Raw genomic sequence first — 7855 nt, 5'->3', positions numbered from 1 at the left:
ACACGAGTGAGATGGGAATGAGAGCTTATATGGGAAATCAGTACGAGAGACATCGCCTGGAGAGGAGCTAGGAGGCGTGACTTTACCGTCCGAGGGACTTTGAGGCGAGACGTCGCCGTCCAAAGGACTTGGAGGCGAGACGTCACCGTCCGATGAACTTGGAGACGAGACCTCGCCGTCCGAGGAACTTGGAGGCGAGACTTCACCGTCAGAGAGACTTGAAGGCGAGACATCGCCGTCAGAGAGACTTGAAGGCTAAACGTTGCCTATTGGGAAACTTGGAGGCGAGACGTCGCCTTCTGGGTAACTTGAAGGCGAGACGTTGCCTTCTGGGGAACTTGAAGGCGAGACGTCGCTTTCTGGGGAACAACGTCCCTTTCGCGGCCAGGCATGGCCAAGCAGCTGAGTGGCACCCTCGGTGGAACGCTGGAGCTGAGCGCCACCCTCGGCGGAACGCTGGAGCTGAGTGGCACCCTCGGCGGAACGCTGGAGCAGCGCGGACCCCTTTGGCGGGAGGATGGAACGAAGCGGCGTGCTCGTAGGAACACTGGAATAGAGCAGCGTGCTCGTAGGAACTCTGGAACGGAGCGCCGCGCTCGTAGGAACTTTGAAACAGAACGGCGCGCTCGTAGGAACTTTGAAACGAAGCGGCGCACTCGGAGAAACTTTGGAACGGAACGGCACATTCGGAGTAACTCTGGAACAGAGCGGCGCGCTCGGAGGAACACTGGAACTGAAAGGAGCGCTCAGAGGAAATAAAGGTGCAGACGTGGAGACCTGTTGTTTTTATCCCGGACATCCCGAGGGGTTGATTAATGAAATCCGCGTAAGAACCAAAATCTCCTCCCTTGGCACGCCACAGCCTGCTGGCTCTAGAGAGAGCATCTCCAGATAAGAGGGAAATGCAAAAGGCGATCTTGACCCGCTCTGTGTTGAATTGGGATGACTGCACATCCACGTACCTGCCCACGCTCTATAGGAATCCCCCCACTCGGTCATCTCGCCAGAGAAGCAAGCCGGGAATTTCCCTGGGCTGTCAGAAGGGCGTGGTGCAGCCGCACTTGCATGAGCATGATCCGCGAGGAGCGGCAGCGCGCTTCCGGGTAAAACCCAAAGCGGAGTTTGGCTGCCAAATCATCTCGGCAGGGCGATTCCTCTTTCAGTAGTGGTCGGACCTTCTGTCAGGGTTTGGATCATGAACCGGAAGCGGGAATAGCTCTGTCATGTTTATTGTACACACACACACACACACACACACACACACACACACACACACACACACACACACACACACACACACACACACACACAAGTCATGTAGAGATATGAACTGAATCGCGAAAAGAATCCACAGGACGAAAGCAAACCACGGGAGGATAGTAATCCACGGGAGGAGAGTAATCCACTGAACTAAGGTAATCCTCGGAACGAAGGTAATCCTCGGAACCAGCGGGGAATGCTGGCAGTCTTGAGTAAGGTTGGTGTCAGTAGCCATTGAGTAGTTCCGACACGAGTGAGATGAGAATAAGAGCTCATATGGGAAATCGGTAACGAGAGACACCTGTCTCTCGTTAATACCGGGAGCGGCAGAACAAGGCAGCGTGACAGCTACCAAGGGGGGCGTAGCAGGTGGATCCCTGACAAGTGCACAATATATCATCACAATTTATCTATTAGTTTTTTCATCTATTTTGATAGTGCAGTTTTTAGCTATCAATATTTAAAGGATAATCTATTGATTTTATACTTGGCCCTGGATCTTGGTATCACATTATAAAATTCAGTTTATGCTCATTCCATTAAAACATTTCTTAAGGTTTTATAAGGATCTCTTAATAAGCAAGGTCATATCTATTGATGTTTTGCAGAGTGATTAAACAGATTATCCAAAGACCTAGAGCACTTTTCATCCATGTCACAACCTGTGATCATTGGAAAAAAAAAAGATTTAATATAACTTTTTTTATTGTTGTTTGTTGTTGTTTGTTTGTTTGTTTTTTCTGACTCCCACTTTCTAAAAACCTGTGCAGTATGTTGGTGGCTTCTCTAAACTTGAGTTAGATGTAAATGGGCGTGTGAATGTGTGTGGGCATGGTGCCTTTCAGTGTAGAAAGTGCTCCTGGAAAGACTATAAATCTATTATGTCCTTGGCCAAGGCTAAAAATGACAAGTGGAGTATAACTGTATTAATTTAGGCAAAGATTGATAAATTCAAAGATTATGTTGAATACTTAGATATACCTGCTACTTATTCAAGATTATATACAAGTTTTTTTAAAGTGAGATATAAAATGCAATGCATCAAAGGCAATGCAGAAATGGTTGTCTGGTATAAAATATGGGAAATGTTTTGCATTTGAGTTCCCAGGTTTTCAGCCTTGGCTCTGTGCTGTTATAATCTCCACAGAATGCTTCAGATTTAGTTTTCATACTCAAACTTCACTAATTAGAAATATGAATGATAAAACTTTACATTTTCTTATATTTAATAGCATTTATTTTTATATTATATTTATTTTATAATTTTAATTGCATAATTAATCATTTTATATATGCATTTGTGCTTATATTGATAATAATTATGTCATTGTACAGTTGGATATATCTGTACCTCTCTTATCCATCCTAGAAAGGGTAAAATAAAGGTGAAGCTGTAGTCGCTGTGGCCATCAACAGAAAGTCAATATAGATCTTTTTATATTGGATATTATCTTCAGTACAGCTGACTCAGGTATCACCTTTTCATCTCACAATAGATAAAAAAAAGCAACAATTACATAAAGAGGTTACTGAGAAGAGTAATGTCACTTAATTTTGCCATTACAGAAATGGAGATAGATAGAGAAGGGTTGTGGCATAAAGCATGGTGTGGTAAAGCCTTCATTGTAGTGCTATCAATTGAAAAGAAAAGCTGTAAATGGCTCACCCATGTCCTCCATGCTGTTTTATCACCCAGCATGTGACAGCTCACTCACTGGCCCCTCTACACCCTGCTAATGGGATATTCAAAAGAAGCAAGGCAAAGCATGCTCAGAATACTGACACAGCAGTGTCATGACATGCATGGTTATAGTTATTTAGAAAACATGGACAAATGTGTTCTTGCAAAGATTTTACTAGTCAGTACAGGTGATTAGTACAGGGTCTACAATTTAGTCCATAACAAAGAACTGTTTTTTGTTCAATTGTAAAAATGAAAACAGAGGTGTTAACATTGTTCAAATGAAAATCCTAGCATGCAGAATGAAATACATTCGAAATCTATCAGAATATTCTTTTCACACATTAATTTTTACATCGTGTTTCTGTAATGGTTTCAGGGGAAACTAGAGGCCGCAAACATTCACCTCCTCCAGGCGCTCCAAGCCTTGCTGGCCACTGAAAATGGCCCTGCGGATAAATTCAACAGCACCGCTGATCGGTGTCGTGGCTTCCTCTTACAATTTAAGGTATATTTCTCCCACCACCCTGAGACTTACAGTGAGGACACCACGAAATGCGTTTTGATGCTAACGCTGCTAACCAGGAAGACACTGAACCTAGGCTTTTAAAGCCACTTCAGGAGATGTTTGAGTATACGGCAGGAGGACTGGATGTGTCCACACAACTACTCCAGTTAAGCAAAGGTTTAGAATCGGCCACCAATTTTGCCGTGAAATTTAAATACCAATCGCTGACAGTAGCTGCAAAGAGCAGAAACAGAGAGTGCTAGCGGTGCCAGCGCTCCAGAACCGATGCAGCTGGGCCGAACGAGCTGTGACTTCAGAACTCTTGCGATGCCAGAGTCTCCAACTTTGCTCGTATTGTGGACAGGAGGATCACCAATGCGCTATAAAACCTTGCATGCGCTCACAACCTTATGGTAAATAATCAACCCATTGGAGATAGTTATATCACCCACCAAACCTCTCCAGTAACCCAGTAGTAGGATTATTCTATGTAGAGGAGCTCATCCTGTTCACTACCTCCTCACCCTCAAACCTCATCATCCTGGGGATTTCCCTGGATTTAAGCCCATAACCCTATCATGGCAACACAAAGAATCAGCACAGTGGTCATTAAACTGCTGGAAACACTGCATGGGGAACCAAACAAGCAAAAGGACAGGGGGTTGCACCAATGTCTAGACTATCGCGGCCTGAACGCAATTACCATACGCTACCATTACCCACTCCCTCTGGTGTACAAAAGTGCTTAAGGTCTCTAGCAATAAATAAATCTACACTGGAATGCTAGATTACAAACTTAAGATAACTCTGTTGAGGGCGTTTTATTTATTTATTTTTTTTTTTTTTTAACAACGCAAACTTGGAAAGTTTTAGTTTAAGTTTTTCAGGAAGAGGTAAATCTTCAACCGTCGCTTGATGATAGTCTAGGACTTTGCTCTTCGGACAGGGGAAGTTCATTCCACCACCTCAGTGCCAGAACAAAGAAGAGCCTTGAAGTATACTTACCTCTTACCATGAGAGAAGGTGGTACCAGCAGTGCGAGAGGATCTCAGACAGAGTGGTGCAGTGTGAGGTGTGATGAGGTAAGATGGTGCTGGTCTATTTTTGCCTTATAGGCAAGCATCAGTGTTTTTAATCTGTTACGTGCAGCTACTGGAAGCGAGTGGAGGCAGCGCAGCAGTGGGGTGGTGTGGGAGAACTTGGGCAGATTAAACACAGGTCACGCAGCTGCGTTTTTGGATCAAATGGCATGGACGAATGGTGTTCAGAGGTAGACCTGCCAGCAGAGAGTTGCAGTAGTCCAGTCTTGAAATGAAAGGAGACTGAACAAGCACCTGAGCAGCCTGTGTGGACAGAAATGGTTGAATAATTTGGATGTTGTAGAGAAGAAATGGACAAGAACCTGCCACATTAGCAACATGTGAGGAGAAGGACAGTTGATTGTCCATAGTTACCCCAAGGTTGCGAGCAGTGGCTGAAGGGGAGAGCAGAGAGTCATGAACAGTTATTCAGAGATCCTGTCCTGGAGATCCTGTCCTGCTGGCAGTGTTTCAGGCATTTATGAATCAGATCTTTAGGGATGTTTTGAACTCCATCCTGCTATACATTGATGACTTTTTTATATTTCTCAAAGAGTTATGACATCCATGTACATCACGTAGTTCTCATGTAGTATCCCAGTTCTCAATTCCTGTCGGGGAGGGGATGGCTACAATACCTAATTGACTGTGAGGGATACTGTCCAGAGGAACAGAGTTGGGTCAATGAAAACAATATCTTAGATCCATTTTTTATAGAAGAGTTTCACAGAAACCACACCAACTACCCCGCCCCCAGACCCCTGGGGTGTACCCATAGAAGGAGAACACCAGGAGGTGTTCCTAGGAGGGAGGGACTGTAATGTGTTATAGTTGATTTGTTTTGTTTACATATATTTCAGTCCGAGGGTCACACATGTAGGATAGAGTACAGAATTGTACTCTGTATGGCCCTCAGAGTGTTACTGTATTTATTCTTTTGCATACAATAATAAATAGAGCATTATCTAATGTTTTAGTTTTAAAAATATTTTATCTATATTAAAGTACAATTATATAGATACATATAACTATAAATTATATACCGTATTTTCCGGACTATAAGCCGCTACTTTTTTCCCTCGCTTTGAACCCCGCGGCTTAAACAACGAAGCGGCTATGTTTCACAAATTTCAAGCCAAAAAACTAAGCTTCCACCGGGTGATTTTTAAACGCACGACGATGCCAAAAGATAAACTCCAGAGAGAATAGTTGTGAAAGAAGGAGGAAGACAGTGAACAATGACTTACTTGGTAGGCTACTGTTTCGATACAAGCCATTGTAACGCGTTGAGTCAAGGTTAAGGGAGAGCTCGCTAACTCCAGTTGCAACAGAAATCATATAAGCACAGACAGGTTTCCAAAACTCGTGCTTTTTTATTATTCTAGGCAACAGCGTTACGAGTTAGTCAAAGAAATCAGCATCAGAAAATAATAAACACATAATCCCTGCAGCACATGCAGTAATACCGAAAAAATCCAGTGGCAGGCTATTCCCAAAATACCGTTATGCTCTTAAAGGAATCGCAACATATTTCGTAGCATGTCTTTCGTTTAAGCCTGTGTAAAGTTCATTCGTTTCAGTGTAGACAGCGGCTTATAGACAGGTGCAGCTTATTTATGTTAAAAATAAACATTTTGTAAAATTCAGTGGGTGCGGCTTATATTTGGGTGCGCTTAATAGTCCGGAAATTACGGTAACTATTCCAAGATAGGGATAAGGCCATAATTCAATACGCAAAAACCGTATTCCTTTGGGTCGTACCACTTGGACTGCAATTGATACCCACAGTTTTTCTATGATGGCTCAGACTACATCTGATAAGACAGCTTCAGTACTAGAATTTGCCATTAATTGTTTTTCAATCAAGTCTCCATTAGTTAACAGTTGATAACTTCAACCAAATAGACATGTTCAAACTTTTCTGAATCACACTATACACTGTTTACACATTTTGAGTGTGCATAATGTCAAAGGTTTTTCCTAATATCATTTTAGGAAGTTATTCCATCCCAACATTGCCTTTGGTTTGCTGATTAAGGAGACATTTATAGGGATAAATGAATTCATTTAAAAAGTAAATCCTGACTCTATATATTTGTGTGTATATGTCATTGTTATGATGTCCATGTTTGGTTGATTAGAACTGAATTAGTTTGTACTATGCATAATCATTGCTCTTATTGCACTGAATGAAAAAAGAATTAGTCTAACACTGGTTATATTTTAATAATAAAATTAAATCTGATAAATGTCATTTATTAGGTTGTTTACTGCAAAGCATTACATCTCAACACTTGAAGAAACTTTGAATACAGTAATGTAGCTAATATAAGTTTCTTATGCCTGTTCTTAGCAATTCTATACTAATTACTGTTACTTTGGTAGATCTGTTTGCTAATTTTAGCATTTTTATATTAGCTATTAAAATAGATAAAGTATAAAAAATATTAAAGTCTAGAAAAAGTTGAAGAATCTTAACCAGTAATTTCTTTACTATGAAATACTAGATTTGTTTTATCATATTATATACTATAAGATGTTTTCTGTAAAAATGTCAAGGGTTGTACAGCTAAAGTGCTCTAACTACACTTGCTTAGACACAGGTAACAGCTAAAAGGAGAAGCAGGCATGTGGAATGCCACTGGTGTATATTAAAGGGTAGTGTATTACCTGCCCACAGTCACCTCTATAGCTGTCTACTATCAAATAATATACATTTTGGCACTTGCCACTAGTGTTGGGGGTAACGTGTTACAAGTAACGTGCGTTACGTAATAATATTACTTTTCTGGAGTAACGAGTAAAGTAGCGCATTACTTAATAAATTAACACATTAATATCTAAGTTACTTTTTTAAAAAAGTAATGCGAGTTACTTTTCAGTAAATTATTTTGCATAAAAAAATAAATACTGAATTTAAATGAACGTAGTCACATAGAATCGCGCACTCATACGGGAACAGAAGCTGGTCAGAAGCGGAAATGGCAAACCAGAGAATTTCATTACTGTGATGGAAGTATTCTTATTATTTTGAAATAGTCGGAATAATGGTTAAGTGTAGATTATGTTTTGTTGAAAAGCAAAAAATACCACTTAAAAAAAAAACCATCTGCATGCAAAGCACAGCTCTACAGATGTGTGTTTGTGTGTGTGTGTGTGTGTGTGTGTGTGTGTGTGTGTGTGTAATGTTGCATGTATGCAGCATTATGCAATGTTGCATATATGGAAATGGAGACAGAAATATAGAAAACTTTTGCCGACTTTCCACCTCTGCAGATCTATGGACTGCTCAGAATAAAAGTTTTCCGTGGGAGACACATGTACGAT

This window comes from Silurus meridionalis, chromosome 9 (genome assembly GCF_014805685.1).
Source record: "Silurus meridionalis isolate SWU-2019-XX chromosome 9, ASM1480568v1, whole genome shotgun sequence".
Taxonomy (NCBI): Eukaryota; Metazoa; Chordata; class Actinopteri; order Siluriformes; family Siluridae; genus Silurus; species Silurus meridionalis.
This window is presented reverse-complemented; position numbering follows the sequence as displayed.